The sequence below is a fragment of the Cervus elaphus genome, chromosome 15 (assembly GCF_910594005.1).
Source record: "Cervus elaphus chromosome 15, mCerEla1.1, whole genome shotgun sequence".
NCBI classification, from domain to species: Eukaryota; Metazoa; Chordata; class Mammalia; order Artiodactyla; family Cervidae; genus Cervus; species Cervus elaphus.
Genome location: NC_057829.1, coordinates 19,102,923 through 19,121,547, shown reverse-complemented (window position 1 = coordinate 19,121,547; position 18,625 = coordinate 19,102,923). Strand labels below are relative to the sequence as shown.

The window sequence follows — 18,625 nt, the reverse complement described above, 5'->3', positions numbered from 1 at the left end:
TCTGCTCACTTTTCGTTCAATATTGAATAAAATTTACTATATCAGGCTCAAGGCTTTATACTGAGGACTCAGAAATGAATGACACAATCTTTGCAGTATTTGGGCCAGGCATTTCCAAACACTGTTTCATTTAATTTTTTTCAATAATGCGCTAAGGTATATATCTTTATCCCTATTTCAGAGATGTAAGAATGGTCTTTGAAAATTTAAGCAATTTGCCTGAGGTCATGTAGTGAGTAAATGGAGGACTTGGAATTGCTTGATGACCCCAAATTCCACGCTCTCTCATGCTCGCGGTACTGGCTATAGCCTCCTAAAGAATCTAAGGCAAGACTAATATTTTAAAAGTGGTCCAGAGAAGGGTAGTGAAGTGCAAGAAGAATGAGAAAGTGGCAAGTGTGAATAGTAGAGGAAAGGGAGAGCATGCCTGTTGAAGTGGGGAGGCAAAGGCAGGACTGAACTTGGTGAGTCATGTGTGAGTGTGTGCTTGTGTGTGTGTGGTGTGACAGGTAAGTATAGAGGCGGTGGGGGAACTTAGCTAAGTAGGCACTGCGGTGAGTTTCGGTAAAGACTTGAAAACCAGACCAAAGAGTTTGAATCTGAAGTCAAATTTTGAATATGAGATTAAACTCTCCAGCCATTGGAGGATGGTGTAGGATTGGATTTTGACGGGAAAAATAAATCTCAATGCAGTCATATTATAAGTAGTGAGAAATGGGGTAGTTCACTGACTATTTCAAAGTCCATCTATAATCATCTATTCCTAGATTCCTCTGCTGTTTCAATGAGACTGGTTTACTCAGGTCTGAATGAAACCTACATGCTTGAGAACTCCCCTTGGAAAGGATTTCAAAGATCTCACATAAAGGGTATCATATTGGTTGAGTCTGGAAAAAGAATCAGAAGATAGTCACTTAACAGATATTTGCTGAGCATCTACAATGTTCTATGTTTTAGACATGGTTGAGAACAAGACATATGCAGAAAAAAGTATAACTAGACATACAGGGAAATCTTGATACACAATATCACAGCCATACAACAAGATACTTTCTGTTGCTATAAATCAATATGGAAAGTGGTCTATGAGATAGGACAGAATTGCTAAGTGTCAAAGAGTGTCAAGTAGGTGGAATAGGGCACTGACCGGGGTATCTGTTTAAGTGAGAACCAATGGAAAGATGTAAATGACACTCTTTTGTGAACTTAAATTCCCTGTATTTTACAGAAAGAAAAACTGATAAAGATGAAGATAATCCTGATGAAATGGATGATGATATTGAGGATGCCTGGGAAATAATGAGTCTGGCCAGTAACTGTTCTTTTCTTTTGAGCACAGAGAGCCTGAAAACTGACAGTATCTGAAGGACATTAAGCTGGTTGCAAACCAATATTTCATTTACTACAAATATTTTTCATGTTAATAACTTTGGATTCCTTGGGGCAGGGAGTATATATCCTGAAAAGAATATTGAAAAATTAGAGAAACATTCTTATTGCTAATGACTTGGTCAATTGAGAATGGGTAATAGACTTCATTTCTGTTTATTATTAGGCATAACATGTTTTATTCCTTAGTGTAGAAAATATGAGCTTTTGATATCACTGCTTAGTATAACTTAGTATAATTGACTCTTCTGAGCCCTGTTTGAACTTAGTGATTCATCATTTTTCAAATTAGTAGGGACATGGTTAGGGTAATCTGAGTCTGTAATCAGTAAAACCTTCCAAATGCCTTCCACAATAATGGATTAGGCTGTCATTTGTAGTATCTCTTATTTCTGTTATCATCTGAGCTTAGGATGTCAATTTAAGCTCATTAGTTTAATTTTTAAGGTGTTCCTCCTTGCTTCCGACAGTCATAGGAAGCATATCCACTTGATGCCTGCTGCCTTATTTGTTGAATTTGGCAGAAGTGACCCCCTTGTAAAAGACAAGATACTCAAGTGTCAAGCGCTAACAGGGTCATCCATCTTCTTTGGCCCTTCCACCCACTGGGGCTGGACCACATGCACCCACTGTTCAGGCTCTGTCTCTGCTTTCTCTTTGTCATTATGCTGTTGTCAATTCCGCCATTTATTCAGTGATTAATCATCATTTGGAAGATTCTGCTGGGAGTCAACAGAAAGGGGAGTATTCCTGCAGGTGGTTTCTCTCTGATTAGTCAGAAGTGATAATGACTTGCTGCTGGGGTTTTGTCATAAGGAAGGGAAGACAGTGAATTCTTTTTCCTTTACAGAAATGCAATTGAATTTTATAAACCTGGGAAATAAACTTAACTGCACAAAGAACATTTGGATGGGTCTTTTAAAAGTGTCCCCCTGAGACACTGTTTTCAGCTAAAGCACCTTTAGAATCACAACTTGCTTACAGTCTTACCATTATTATTATTTTAAATTTAAGGCATTAAGATGCACGTTCGTGCCAACTTAAATGCCTAAAAATAACTCTGTGGAAGATGAGCTATCTAATGGTGTATCAGCAATCACTTCTCACTGAAGTAATATATTTAGTATTTTTGACAGCCACAAGATGGATAATGTTGGTATTTAACTTGGTGCAGTATTACACTTTTATGTTATTTATTTAGGAAAAAATATCTCTGACAACAAAGATTTCAGTTGTATGGTTTAAAGATGACTGCTTCCACTAAAAAAAAAAAAAGTGTTGAAAAGGATGGACCTGCTAGAAAATTTTCCAGAGACTTGGGCTCTGTAGAAAGCAGGGATGTCTTTTTTTGTGGTGATGAAATGCAAGCAGTGAGGAAGTCAGCACACTTTTGACTGGTGGAGGGAAGTAAGAGACCCAGGGAGGGTGGGGAGGAAGGTGGAGTGTCCTTCAGCCAGCTGCCAGTCCGACCAACCTCCCCACCAATTATTATGCATGTGATTTCTCAGTGAGCAGGCAGGGTTTCCAGAACCAGGGGAGTAAGTCCTTCAGTGGAGAGTGAAAAAGAGTCTGAGTGTGTGTGAACCTTTTTTTTTTTACTTCTCAGCTGATCAGTGTGAGAAGAAGGATAAATGGACTCAGAGAATTACTCATTTCACTCTTAACTCCCATGGGCAAATTATTCAGAGATCCCGGATTCTGCTCTGTGGATTTATTCCTCGTTTTCATCCTCTCCTAAAGTGGAGTTTCTCTCAACTGACATGTCTGGATAGAGGAGACTAAACATGCTGAGATTATAGAACCAAATACTTACTTACTTTGAGTAATAAATGATATTTTTCACACCCTCCCTCTCCTTGGCACATTTTGCTGGTGACTAAAATGTCCCCTTCGATCTACGCTGTCTTGTTCTGAGGCTGAGCTTGGTATTTGGAGCCCAGGAGCAATATCTGAAGGATTTCTGTGTAGGTGGAGTAAACAGTGGCCTGCTGGTGCGCATGGTGTGTGTGTATGTGTGTGTGTGTGTGTGAAGTGGGGAAGGGGTTTCTTTGTGTGTGTGTATTATATGATCACGTGTGTATAAAATGGGGACAGGGTCCCTCCTCCAGGATACAGCTGCCTCTTGGGCAGGGAACGTGGGCCAGCACTGGGGCGATTTGCAATTCACAGCCTCAGCCACTCACTTCTTGACAGGCTGGTTCTGAGAACTGGGAGCAGATGTTGCCTGACAGGGAAATAGACAAGAGTGACAGCCATGCTGAGCTGCTAGTCTGGGAGGTGGTGGCTAAGAGTCCTGTGGTGGAGGATGGGTTCTTGAAGAAAATGGGTCAAGAGTAGCCAGGTGTGTGAGGGGCAGGGGTAAGTTCAAGGGGCAGCCCAGATTCCTCTTCTGGGAAAACAGCAAAGTACTGAACACAAGCCTCTACATTCCCTCCTGACCTTCTAATCCCTCTTCCCCGATCTACCCCCTCTTGGAGACTTTCTCCACCCTTGTATGTATGAGGCTGATGACAGCTTGAGTGTGATCTGTCTCAGGTGGAGATTGCTTTTGACTGGACATCATGAACCGAAGTGGTGATTCCCAAAGTGTGGTCCCTTGACCAGCAGTGTTGGCATCACTTGGGAATCATTAGAAATGCAGTTTTAGGGCCCTAACACAAACCTACTGAAGCAGAAACTCTGAGAGATGGGACCTGGCAATCTATTATAACAAGCCCTCCAGGTATTTCTGATGTATGATACAGTTCAAGAATCACTGACCTAAAGAGACCAAGCTATGATCCACTAGTATTTAGGTGCATTTGTCAATGAGTTGAGGCAAAAGGGTACTAAGGAGCCCAGAATTTTAATTAGCCAGACTATTTCAACTTTGGACAAGCAAATTGTTGAAAACTTGAGCAGATGTGGCTTTCCTTTGTTTTTTTTTCCTAGCACTCAGACTAGAATTTCTAACTGTTCTTCTGGAGTTGAACCATTGTCCTTTGTGAGCAGTTATCCAAGGTGTGAATTAGGGAGAAAGGGGACTTATATTGATTAAGACCTGGTAAGCAAAGACATTACTTTGCCAACAAAGGTCTGTCTGGTCAAGGCTATGGTTTTTCCAGTGGTCATATATGGATGTGAGAGTTGGATTATAAAGAAAGCTGAGCACAGAAGAATTGATGCTTTTGAACTGTGGTGTTGGAGAAGACTCTTGAGATTCCCTTGGACTGCAAGGAGATCCAACCAGTCCATCCTAAAGGAGATCAGTCCTGGGTGTTCATTGGAAGGACTGATGTTGAAGCTGAAACTCCAATACTTTGGCCACCTGATGTGAAGAGCTGACTCATTGGAAAAGACCCTCATGCTGGGAAAGATTGAGGGCAGGAGGAGAAGGGGACAACAGAGGATGAGATGGTTGGATGGCATCACTGACTTGATGGACATAGGTTTGGGTGGACTCCAGGAGTTGGTGATGGACAGGGAGGCCTGGCATGCTGCGGTTCATGGGGTCGCAAAGAGGTACAACTGAGTGACTGAACTGAACTGAACTGAAGCAAATGGTGCTAATAAAGAGTATTAGAATATAGGAAATTTCCCATGGTTACCAAGCCGTTTTCACTCCAGACCCCTGCTTCAGTACTGACACCAAGGATCATTTGATGAAAGAGTGGGACCTTCAGAAAATCAGGTGTGTGTCCAAAGTAGTAGTTAGTACATAGCAGTAGATCCTTAGTAGATTCTTATGGAACTGAAATCTCTTTCACTTCAAGAGCTTCTTTGTAACTCTTCATTTATGCATTTATCTCAACCTTCTTGAACCTAATTTTATGGTTTATACAGGCTCTTGCAGTAACAAGTTGCAGATGAGGCAATGCATTTACTACCCACAGTGTAAAGGAATGTGTCCCTTTATTTATCCTACAATGACCTCTTCCAAGTTTCAAGGGTGCTTATCTGAAATCTTAACTCTTGGGTTTGGGTGTTGATGCTTCCGACTTTGTCTGAGATAGTCTCTCTGAGATTGTGTAAAGATGAGTCAGTAGCATTGATCAGCACTGCCACGCCTCACCAGGCAGGAAAACCTCCAAGGAGAGGAATGCCATCTGCCTTCACACTGGGACTGGGCTTACATCTACTAGCCTTGGTGGATTTCTCCATCATGTGGTTACAAAGACCCCACTACATTCCTCCTGAATCAGTGCCTCAAATTCCACCATGGACACTCATTATTTTTTGGCTAAAACATGTCCTGTGCAAGTATTTTCTCCTGCTGGATCTAACTTTCCTGAAACAAGGAGCATACATCCATCATTTTTTGTTAGCCCCTACTCCCTGTTGTAGAGCCTGAACTAATAGATTTGCTATGACTCTTTATTCATACTTGTGTACATGTTTTCAGAGAAGGATAGCAAATTATTCATTTGTACCTGAGTATGAATAGGACATGAGGGGGGATGTGGCTCTATATTTGGAGGCAAATGACTGAAGCATGCTCCTTTCCTTCATGAAAGTTAAATCTAGCAGGAGAACAAACTTGCAAAGGAATAGCTTGACGCAGAGACATCAGTCTTCAGTGGTAGAAGTCTAAGCATTTCTGATCTGCCCAATCGATCTGGCCAAACAGGGGCAACTTTCCTCCTCCACTTCTCTATTAATGTCTGAGAGGAACCTCATCTTAGAAAAAACGTTTGTTCAGTCACTGAAAACCAGGAAGAGCAGGACAGCATGGGTGCTCTGGTGACTGGGAACAAAAGATGAGGATATGTTGAAATGAAGCTAACATTTATTGAGCATTTACTATGTACCAGGAACTCTTTAATGTGCTTAATATTTACTAGTTTCTTTGATTCTCACTGTAACCTTATGAAGTTATTCTTTCCATCCCCATTTTGTAGATGAGAAAACTGAAGTGCAGAACCATTAAGTAATTTGCCAAAGGAGACCTCGTTAGTGAGTGTAAAGGCTAGAATTCAAGCTTAGACAATTTGGGACTTCCGCGGTGGTCAGGAATCTGTCTGCCGATGCAGGGGTCATAGGTTTGGTTTGATCCCTGGTCCAGGAAGATCCTGCATGCCAAAGGGCAACTAAGCCTGTGCACTGCAACTACTGAACGAACGCACGTGCTGCAACTACTGAAGTCCACACACCCCAGAGCCTGTGTTCTGCAACAAAAGAAGCCACTGCAATGAGAAGCCCACACACCACAACTAGAGAGGAGCCCCTGCTCACCACAACTAGGGAAAGCCTGAGTAGAGCAACGAAAAGCCTGTACACCAATGAAGACTCAGCACAGACAAAAATAAATGAATAGGTTTAAAAAATCAAAAACAAACAGACAATTCAATTTCAAAGCCTGGCTCTGAAACACTATGCTTTACTGCATCCCTGTAAGGGGAAAAGGGGCACAGAGAGGCAGGATAGGGTTGAAAATGAACTACTTCTATTTTGTCATTTTTGCCAGAGATGAGCCCAACATACCATGTAGCAGTTTTGCAGGGAATCAAGATTGGACATTTCTGGGATTCTGAGAGGGAATGCATGAAGCACATTCTCTATGAGAACTCACTTTGTCAGGTACATCACAGAAAAAGGGTTCTTTAGAGGGGGATCAGAAGCCTCTTTTCAACTCCTGCAGTGGTCCTTGCCTCTCCTGTTCACCTCTTAATAATTTGATCAGCCCTCCGTGGAAAGCACTTAGTTGCTATGGCAATGAGTACTCTATAAATATTAATAGAATAAAGCCAAACAGAATATCACCCTGTTAATGCAGAGGCTCACAGAATTAGCCTTGAACATTGTGGTCTAATGATGTGCCACTCCATCATTTTGTTTTAAATCCCAAGAACACGTGTGCCAGCCTTGGACCTTGTAGTGACAAGGAACAAAGATCTAGAGTAAAGGCTGTCACGCTGCTTTGGAAGCCCTAATCCACCTCTTTCCAAGTGTTGTGTACATCATATACATTCACTGTTCCAAAGGTTTTAGTGAAACTTAGGAGAAACGATTGTTATTCTGGCTCCTTGACATTATCTTTGGAAACTTAACTCATGGGATTTTATCACTGAAGGCATACAGATTCATCTAATTTAGAGGAAAAGGGTATCTTAGTGATGGGTTTAACTAGGAGTCTTAAACTCGAATGTCTACAGAGTTGAGGTCAATAAAGTAAATGAGAAAGGCAGGCTTGCATAAAACAGTTGTGAGTGGTAGGCACTGTGGCATGTCCAGAGCTTGGAAGATGCAGTGTGTATAGAAATATTCCAGTTATGGAAATGCACACCACATATATGTGTATGTATGTATGTTTATATATGGGGTGTCCCAGGTGCCACAGTGGTAAAGAATCCACCTGCCAATGAAGGAGATGAAAGACACACAAATTCAATCCCGGGGTTGGGAAGATAGTAGGAAGTGGCAACCCACTCCAGTATTCTTGCCTGGAAACTTCCATGGACAGAGGAGCCTGGAGGGCAACAGTCCATGTGGTCACAAAGACTAGAACATGACCAAGTGACTGGGCACACATGCTCATATGTACATATACACACATACATATAAGCTAAAAACCTGTAATATCTTTACATAGAGATTAAATTGTGGGGAATTTTCTAGATAAGATTCAAATTTATATTCTATTATTTGTCAGAAAGAAACAAGAAAACATAGTTATTGAGACTTAACATTCAGGTCTTCTGGTTTATTAAAATCTTGACTCTGAGAAGAAATTATATACCTTGACTTTCTAAGTGCATATGACTCACTTATTTTCTTCATTACCTAACCGGCTTTTCCCTAGTCAGTATTACTTTTTAAAATCACAATTAGCCTTCTCAGGATGGTACAAGGTCCTTTCAAAGCTGCTATTCTTCTCACAGACAAATCAAAATATTGTGAATAAATCTTTAAATAGTAGCTGTCTAATTCCATGGTTTAAGTTCAGTCTTTAGCACAATTTATAAGCATCCAGTGCAGGCTCAGTAGTGAGATCATATCTCTCGAATTTTCTAAGACTATCTTGGTTTCATTAGTTCCTTGTTTTCATAAAAACCAACTATATTTTCTACTCTGGGGTTCAGAAAACCTGGTGACTATACTTTTAATCTTTTTTCCTCCAGCATCTTTTGAAGAAGATTTTTCTGTATGAGTAATCCACCCTGTTCATCTCTTAGTAGCTAAGTACCTAAAAAGGTAGTGTTATTCAGTATTTGACATGTTAAGAATTACAGTTCTTACAATATGCAAGTTGTTTTCGGTTTTGCCTTCAGGCTCCAAGTGGAACTGAGTCACCATACATTAAAGTAATTTTGTTTATAGGAACTGTTTCATCAGGGAAACAAATTTGTCACCCCTTCTTTAATTTTTATAGTTCAAATAAATGTGGAGTTTGCATTTCTCCCAGGATAGAATCAATTATTGTCTTAGTTATCTTTTGCTCTGTATTAAATTATCCCAAAACTCAGTGGCTTAAAATAACAACAAACATTTATTATCTCACTGTTTCTGTGGGTCAGAAATTTTGGAAGTGGCTTGTTGAGATGGTTCTGGCTCAGGATTTCTCATGAGGTTAGAGTTAGATGTTGCCTAGGGTACCAGTCATGTGAAACCTTGACTGGGGTTGGAGGATTCAATTCCAAGATGGTTCAAAATGGCAAGAAAGTGCTAGCTCTAGGCAAGAGCTTACCATAGGGACCTCTCTACAAGGCTGCTTAAGTGTTCACGTGACACTGTCACTGGCTTCTCCCAGATACAGTGATCTAAGAGAGAATAAGACAGGAACTCAAACATCTTCTATGGATCTAGCCTCGGAAGTTATAAACCTTCAGTTACCCAGAAAACTAAAAATAGAACTACCATATGATTCAGCAATCCCACTACTGGGCATATACTCAGACGAAACTATAATTCAAAAGGATACATGCACCCTTATGTTCATAGCAGCACTATTCACAATAGCCAAGACATGAAAACAACCTAAATGTCCATTGACTGAAGGACAGATAAAGAAGAGGTGGTATGTATATACAATGGAATACTACTCGGCCATTAAGAATACGACTTGGCCATTAAAAAGGATAAAATAATGCTATTTGCAGCTGCATGAATGCAACTAGAGATAATCATATTTTTTTGAGACAATCAATTAAGTGAAGTAGAAGGAGGAAGACAAATTCTATATGATATCACTTATATGTAGAATCTAAAATATGGCACAAAAGAACCTATCTACAAAATAGAGACAGACTAACAGCATAGAGATCAGACTAGTGTTAGCCAAGGGGCAGGGGTGGAGGGAGAGAGATGGACTAGAAATTTAGGGTTGGTGCAAACGATTACATTTAGAATGAATAAACAAGGTACAGAGAAGTATATCTCGTCTCCTAGAATAAACCATAATGGAAAGAATATAAAAAAGAATATCTATGTGTGTAGCTGAGTCACTTTGCTGTACCGCAGAGATTGGCACAACATTGTAAATAAACTGCACTTCAATGAAAACCAGTCATAATGTTTCATTTACACAACATCCTATTTTACATACAAGTTAGCCCTGTTCAGTGTGGGAGAGGACTATACGAGGACATGAACACCAAGAGGTGAGAATTGGTGGCATCTTGGAGACTGACTTCCACAGATATTCATTGAACAATTCCTAATTGAATATTGTCAGTGTGACAGATAGGAAGAAATACCAAGTGTGGTTCTGCCTTCATAGGGCCATAGAGACTAGGAAAAGACACTAGCCGTCAAAGACAGTACATGTTCAATAAATGGTAGTCATTTCAGGCAACAGTATCTACTGAGAGTGAGCCTGCATGGAAATGGTCAGTGAAGGTTTCAAGGGCAAGTGTGATGCTGCTGAAGTTGGAAGGATGGATGAGTGATTAGGAAAAAGAAGGCTCTTGTTCTTCCTACTTCCCTCTCTGAGCCACTAACCATTCCTAACACAAAATACCAAATTATATCACCTGGGGTTTGTTGGTTCAAGCAAAGATGACATTTACTGTCTTTGAGGGACCGTTTTAAGAGTTCTACCTATACTGTTTCATTTACTCCCCACAACTTTGAGAGATGGGTTCTTTTTTTAATCCCTGTTTCTCAAGTGAGAAAACTAAGGCACAGAGATGTTAAGTGATTTTGTAAGGTTACTCATGATGTAAGTGGTGAAGCCAGGATTTTGATTCAAAAAGTCTAAAGAAAAAGAAAGCGAGTTGTCTGGAGAATGCTGGAGTTCCTCCAAGGAGCCAAAGACAGATGAATAACAAGGGCTATGGAAAACAAGTGTCACAGTAGCCCTGGGAATCACGTTTGCAGGAATGCATAGACAAGTTCTTCAGGGTGAGACATCAGATGAACTTGCTTATTGTCCTTGCTCTGAGTTCCCAAAAGAATCTGATTGGTTCAGCTTGTGTCATGTGACCACTCCAGTGGAGCAGACAAGAGAATCCTTAATTATCAATCTCCCAGAATCTGAAGAAATGGAGAAGGGCTGACTCCAAGAAAGGTAGCCCAGAAAGATACCTCTTTTTAAACCCAAATAATTCTCTATTTTTAAAAATTAGTATTTTAAAGAACATGAGAATCTGAGTCTTAAACACTATCTTATTTATTTTTAATTTCTCTATACTGACAGTGTTGTTGGAGATGATGATACCACATTTCAGAGGGAAAACAGCACAACAATTGCCTTAGGCACTGAAATTGTTTTCTCAGAAAGGTACCCAATTTATCTTTGGGTTTCTGATGTGTTTGGGTTTCTAATTAGTTTGCCTGAGATTTTCCAGAATGCTGTCCTCTGGAAATGACCTTTATCTCTTCCTGCTCAGAAACAATATGTATCTAGACTTTCCCAATAATTTTTTCCATGATATTTCCCAATTTTTTCCATAGTATATACCCATTTATAATTATTATTTATTATTATAATAATCTGTTTAGAAATTGAAACATCTCCATCACTAAACCAAAATCTTTACTAGCACTTATAAAACAAAATTCCTCAACCTCAGCACTACTGAAATTTTAGAAGGGATAATTCTTTCTTATTGGGGTTTCTTCTTCATATGCATTCCTGTGCATTTCAGTATGTTTAGCAGTACCCCTGGTCTCATCTCACTAGATGCTAGCTATTGTTGTTCAGTCACTCAGCTGTTTCTGACTCTTTGCAACCCCATGGACTGCAGCATGCCAGGCTTCCCTGTCCTTCACTATCTCCTAGAGTTTGCTCAAACTCATGTCCATTGAGTCAATGATGCCATCCAACCATCTCATCCTCTATTGTCCCCTTCTCCTCCTGCCTTCAATCTTTCCCAGCATCAGGGTCTTTCCAACAAGTCAGTTCTTCGCATCAGGTGACCAAAGTATTGGAGCTTCAGCTTCAACATCAGTTCTTCCAATAAATATTCAGGGTTGATTTCCTTTAGGATTGACTGGTTTGATCTCTGTGCAGTCCAAGGGACTCTCAAGAGTTTTCTCCAACCACAGTTCAAAAGCATCAATTCTTTGGCTCTCAGCCTTCTTCATGGTCCAACTCTCACATCCATACATGACTACTAGGAAAACCATAGATTTGACGGTATGGACCTTTGTCAGCAAAGTGATGTCTCTGCTTTTAAATATGCTGTCTAGATTGGTCATAGATTTTCTTCCAAGAAGTGTGCATCTTTTAATTTCATGGCTACAGTCACCATCTGCAGTGATTTTGGAGCCCAAGAAAATAAACTTTGTCACTGAATTAAAATTTTCCCCATCTATTTGCCATGAATCATATTGCCTAGGTGTTTTATAAATCTTATAAATATGTCTGGGATTCCTAAATAAATGTTTTGAAGAAGTTAATTAAGTGGAAAAGTCCTTAGATGTAAATGTGGTTCTAATCTTACTTCTGCCATCAGTCTAGCTTTGTGACCTTGGGCAGGTTGCCTAATTGCTGAGGCTCACTTAATCTATGAAATGTTAATTATTTTACCTGCTCCACAACTACCTTACAAGGATATTGAGGGTGTTAAGTGAAATAATAGATGTATTCCACAATTTTAAAAGCACTATACAAATGTAATATGCTGGCATTATCAACATTAAGAATAATACAATAATATATAATAAATACATACTTCTTGGGGCTGTATTTTTACATATCTTTGTAGAAACCACCACATGGCTAAATATCTGTAAGGAGCGTCACAAGTGATAGTTGGTAATGCTGATATGAAGTATGAATCTCATTCATTATATAAACTTAACTCTGATTATATACTAGTCAAATGAATAGTTGTAGAACCAAATTGAATTTCAGATAATCACCCAAGAAGTCTGTATTATTACTTATGCATATGAATGCTGACACCTTCTGAAGTTATGAGATGTAAATATTCTATATGAAACATATTGGGGTTTCATATAGAATACTTATGGTGTCATGGATTTTTATTGACAACATTAAAGAATATTTTATTTTATACAGCAACATATTAAATAAGATGGAAATTCTGGTAGGATTTCACTCTGAAGTATATTAAGATAAAAAATAATGTGCACTTGGGCAGACTCATTTTCTTTTTTGTTTTTATTATAAAAGAAAGAGACAAATTCTCCAGAATACAGGAAAAGATTAATCTGAAAGACCCATCTTTCCCAGATATTCCTTGAGTTTTAAAAATTGTTTTAACCAAGGTATAAACTCAGCTGACTAAAATTTGTTATCGCAAAACTCACAGTTGGTTTTGCCCTCCTGATATTGGCCTATTTCACAGTAATGCTAAAATTCAACACCATGGTAACAAATTTGTTTTACTAAAAATATTGAGATAACACAAATAAGACATTAAGCAAACTCATGCATTAGGTGAGTTGACCTTTCTTGAAAAATAAATATTAAGGAAATATTTAAAGAAGTCCCTTTCCCTCCCTCACCTTAGGGTTCATTTCCAGTCAAATATTGCTTTTGCTTGAAAAGAATTAGGTTAATACCTGTTAAATGTGGCAGTAAATTTTTACTACATATAATTAAGTTGTAAAACTAAATGGACTTTATGGGTATAATTTCCAGTACAAGCTTTTATATTTTTTAATGAAAAATAATTGACTTGCTCATTGTACTAAATATTATACTAGTAACAGAGCTTTGAAACTATTCAGTTTGCTTTCAAAAAGAGAAATTTAGAATGAGATTTAAGTCCACTTTAAAAAAGTGATGTGAACAGTATTTAATTAACAGCACTGAAATTTTTCTCTATATAAATTCAGATTCAGAGTATATTTACTGACCATCTTCTGTGTTAGCTTCTTCAGATGTACTCACTTAATCTAACAACCGACTTCTTGTATCCTCATTAGAAAGAATAATCTGAAGCTCTTCGAGGTAAAGAACCTTGCCTAGTGTTAACTAAGTTTTAATAGTGCTAAAATTAGTTACCAGATTTCCTTATTGTGAAGTCGATACTCTTGTAAGTACACATAGTCAGGGTGCTGGGAACTTGGGTACCATTATGGTAGTATCAACTTTCCTGAGTCTAATGTGCTAAGATCTTTGGACCTTATGCTGGACCAGCTAGACATGCCTATAAACTCTAAACTTCTATAAAGTTTCCCTGAACTTGACAAAAATAACTATTACTCTTGGCATACATATTTGAAAATGGCTAATTTTTTATTTCAAGATGGTGGGCTGAATTCATAATTTTATTGGTTAAAATTGGTTAGTTTCTTCCTGTATTATCTTGCAGAGGACAAGTATGAAATGCTCAGTGGTTGAGTTGAAGCTAAAACCTCACTTCAGTCATTCATTCATCTGCATGCTTCTAGTTACAAATCCATCTGGTTCTGTCAAAAGGTCCATTTGAAAAGAGGTACTAGACCTACACTATGATCAGAAATGGGTAGAAAATAACTTTTTAAAGTAACCAAGAATCTTGTTTTTTTGGTTAAAACTGGCTTAACTTGTAGTATAAACATACCAGGAGCTCTTCGAGTTAAGGAGGAGGGTAAGGGTAGACAGGATGCAATGATTTGGCAAGCTCTAAGGTGATACCGGAGAAGGCACTGGCGACCCACTCCAGTATTCTTGCCTGGAAAAACCCCATGGATGGAGGAGCCTGGTAGGCTGCAGTCCATGGGGTCACTAAGAGTCGGAAACGACTGAGCGACTTCACTTTCACTTTTCACTTCCATGCATTGGAGAAGGAAATGGCAACCCACTCCAGTATTCTTGCCTGGAGAATCCCAGTGAGGGGGAGCCTGGTGGGTTGCTGTCTATGGGGTCACACAGAGTCGGACATGACTGAAGCGACTTAGCAGTAGCAGCAAGGTGACACCATCACTTCAAATTCAAGAGAAATCTGGTCTAGGCAAAATCTAGTCCAATACAGCAAGAATTAAGACACAGGGGTCAGGGCTGTGACAGAGCTTCTCAGCCAATCCACGTCTCAGCATCTAGTAGATGTCCCAGTGGAGTTATGGAAGTTATATAGGTATTATTATTTGCTTATCCAATATCCTTTATGTCTTTCTTACTTGTAGATGGTGATATAAATGGATAATTATCTCTAATATGCATTTCTTCATCTTCAAGAATTAGAATTCCCCCCAAATTAGCTGGTAATGGCCACCTAGAATGTATTTCTCAGCCTCCTTTTCAGCAAACTGTGCCCATGTGACTAAGATCTAGCTAATGGTATGTAAGCAGAGAGATACATGGAACTGTCAGTGTCTTTAAGGTCTCCAGCTTCTCTCTCTTCTAGCTAGTGGCACTAAAGATATGAATGCTGAAACAGGGCATCCATAGTGTGTTATGGACTGGATGTTTGTATCCGCTAAAATTCATATGTTGAAGCCCTAACTCCACTGTGATGGGATTAGAAAAGATGACTTTGGGAAGTTTTAGATAAAGTCATGAGGGTGGAGCTCCCATCCTGGGATTAGTGTTCTTATAATAAAAGGAAAAGAGATCAGAGCTCTCTCTTTCTGCAGGGGCTCTTCCAGATCATGAGAGTCTCTGAGGAGCAGAAAGATGAGTGTTCCTTTGTCTTTTCCAAGGTTCCCTGATGCCTTTGTGAAGCCAATTTACCAGTACTGGACCACTCACGTTTGGACTTCTTTTACTCAAAGAAACAAATTTTCTGGGTTTAAGTCACTTTATTCTGGTTCCTATTTGGCACTAATGGTAAAGAACCTGCCTGTCAACGTAGGATACATACAAGACTCAAGTCTGATCTCTGGGTTGGTACGATTCCCTGGAGGAGGAGATGGTAACCCACTCCAGTATTCTTGCCTGGGAAACCCCATGGACAGAGGAGCCTGGTGGCCTACAATGCATAGGGTTGTAAACAGTTGGATGCAACTGAGAGACTTAGCATGCACACATTCTGGGTCTTCTATTAGGTGCAGCCAAATCTAATCCTATCTGATAGAGCAGTTCATTAGAGTTATTGAGAAGGTACAGGAAAAAATGGGCCAAACCCAGAGACCTGGGACATGGGGCTTGTGTCTCATCTTGCTGGGAAACTGTAGTGGAAGTGTCAGCTTCCTGACCAACACCTGGCTGACCAGTCAGGGTCACTAATGGAGTTAGTTCCAGGTCAATGTAAGAACCCTGATCACTGGTGGGGAGGAAGCTAGCATGCTTCCAGAGCAGGTACTCATGGCTTTGGCACAGCTGGGTGTGCAAGGGTCAGGCCTTTAGTGTCTGACATAGGCTGGACACAGGCAGAAGCAGGCAGAGTTGACCTAACCCGTGCCTCTTTAAGATACAATTAAGGCAGAACAATATGCAGGACAGCTCTCTTCTCTAGGGTTGAAAGCAGCTAGATGACTCTCTAACATCCACACTTGTGAGACCCAGCTTTGCTCCTCTCTCTCTGTCATGTGTGGGCCAGCTGCGTCCTTACTGGTCCTCATTTTCCCTGCATTGAGCTCATTTACTCCCAGGGGATCAATCCGACTGTGAATACTCTGGACTCCAAAGTGTGGGAAAACTGGAGACACAAACAAGTGAAGCCTCAGTGCTCAGGGGCAGAGAGTACTGTCTTGCCCTCGCTTAGTATCAATATAAGACCTGGAATGTGGTCTTGTTGCAGTGACTTCATAGTCAGAGACACTTCTAGACAGTGACTCTGGGAGGGAGCCTGCTGCTGAGTAAGGAGGAGGAAGGTCTGTGTGCTGGAGTTCAGAGGATCCTGGGCTCATATGAGAACTATCAGCTTTGAGCTTTTATTATCAAAGAGGTAAGGTGGGTGGAAGCATGCTGTGAAATACAAAGTGCCCTACAGATTTCTGTATTAATGGAGAGAAAAACAACAAAATCACTATTCACCACTGTTACTGAGACGATGAGGTACTGACCCCCTTCAACCTGCCCAGAGACTGCAAGTTGCCCTTTTGTTAATTTCTTTCCATCTAGGCTGCTCTTGGGGTTTATTTTACCCAAAGATCATGTAGATTAACAAAAATGGGGGGAATGAAACCTTTAGAATGACTTGCCTCAGAACCTATTCCTTTCCAGGGGCGACCTGTTCAGAGTCCTATTGCAAACATAAATGACAGATCAGTGTATCTTCAAAATTAACTATGCTAATGATGTGTGCTCGGTTGCTCTTGAAGTGTGCTCAGTCGTGTCCTACTCTTCGTGACCCCAAAGACTGTAGCCCACCTGGCTCCTCTGTCCATGGGATTTTCCAGGCAAGAATACTGTTGTGGGTACCATTTCCTACTACAGGGGATCTCTCTGACCCAGGGATTGAACCCACATATCTTGCGCCCCCTGCATTGGCAGGCATGTTCTTTACCATTAGCGCCACCTGGGAAGCCCCTAGGTGACACTAATGATGAGATACCCTAATTATGTATGATATATATTAATCACATGCCCCAAATAACATGCTATTTACTACTATTTACCTCCATTTCCAAAAGTGTGTTCTACTATTAATAGGTGCTATGTGAAGAAATCGTATAGAATAATTTGGGAAAATGCTGAGTTAAGCAAAGTTGAGCTAGACAAGTATTACTAGATATATGTCAGTCTGGAAGAGGGAACTGTCTATATGTAAATCCTGAAGTGAGGGCCTTTATTATCCTCTGCAAGGAATCTGACAGGATAGATAATAATTTTCTCTGTCTCTGGCTTGCCTGTCTAGATGCTTCCTTTAAGATGGTTCATCTGGGGAATGACATAAAGTCAAAGGAATAAATGAGATGATTCATGGTGGCCATGGCAGTGCTTGAGATGGATTTTTCAAGTGTTTTTTCTGTACTTATCATCCTTAGTCTTCCAGCTTTACATATATTCTGGAGGCTACTTCATATCTTCTCTCTGACTCCCTTTTCTACTTATGATAGGCAGAATCCATCCTACTTCTTGCAGCCTAGGTCATTGAGTAATGCAGAACTTATGTGAGTTTCTTTACTGCTGGACTCTCAGAACCTTAAAATTCTAGTTTGCATTGTGATTCTCCAAAAGGCACTCAAGAGTGTGGCATTTTCTAGGAGTGTTTGCTCCAGAAGATCCATCTCCACACCTCTTTCCAGCTCCCTGTCAACATCTCTTAGGGTTATTGTTCCATGGAACACACTGGTGGAAATGCTGATTTAGCTAAATGAGAAGACATCTTGGTGGTCTTGGTACAAAAGAGTTAATTTCACTGAAAGAAGGGAACAGTTTCCTTCCATGATAAATCCAGGTTATCATAATAAGATTATGTCTTATCATGAATTCATAGTGAATTTTCTCTAGAGGACCATCACTGACCTCACATACACATCTCCTGTAAATATCCTCCAAGCTGGCAACAAGATCTGGGGACTATAGTAGATGCTTGTGGAGCACTTTAAAGTGCTTATAAGAGCCAAATATGTCTTACTTTTATGCTATCCATTACATTTGCTAATGATTTAGGTCAACTGGGTAAGCAATGTGGTCATTCATAATTAATTTTGCTTTTCCTTATAGCCAATGACTTTAACCACTAGATCATTTGTATTTTTATACAATATGCAGTCTTCCAGGAACACACAAAAGCTTAATGGGTTTTATTATGTGCAATCCCTGATCCATGATTAACATGCAGTTTAATGAGTATAATTTCAAGAAATCTTGAAACTTGAGGCCCCCTGCTTCTTCTACAAAGCCAGGCACTGGAATGAAAAGTTTGCCACACTAATGGGTTTTGAATGTTTTAAATGGAAGGTTATTCTCACATAAATGAGACTTTCCTTGAAAGCTTGTTAACAATCCTGATTTCTTTTCCAGTCCTAAATATTC

At 39.8% G+C, this 18,625-nt stretch overlaps 1 pseudogene; it reads left to right on the top strand.

The window, feature by feature from the left end:
• The first annotated feature begins 262 nt into the window (after positions 1–262).
• The window catches only part of LOC122709227, a 32,037-nt pseudogene continuing 13,674 nt past the window's right edge, over positions 263–18,625 (top strand).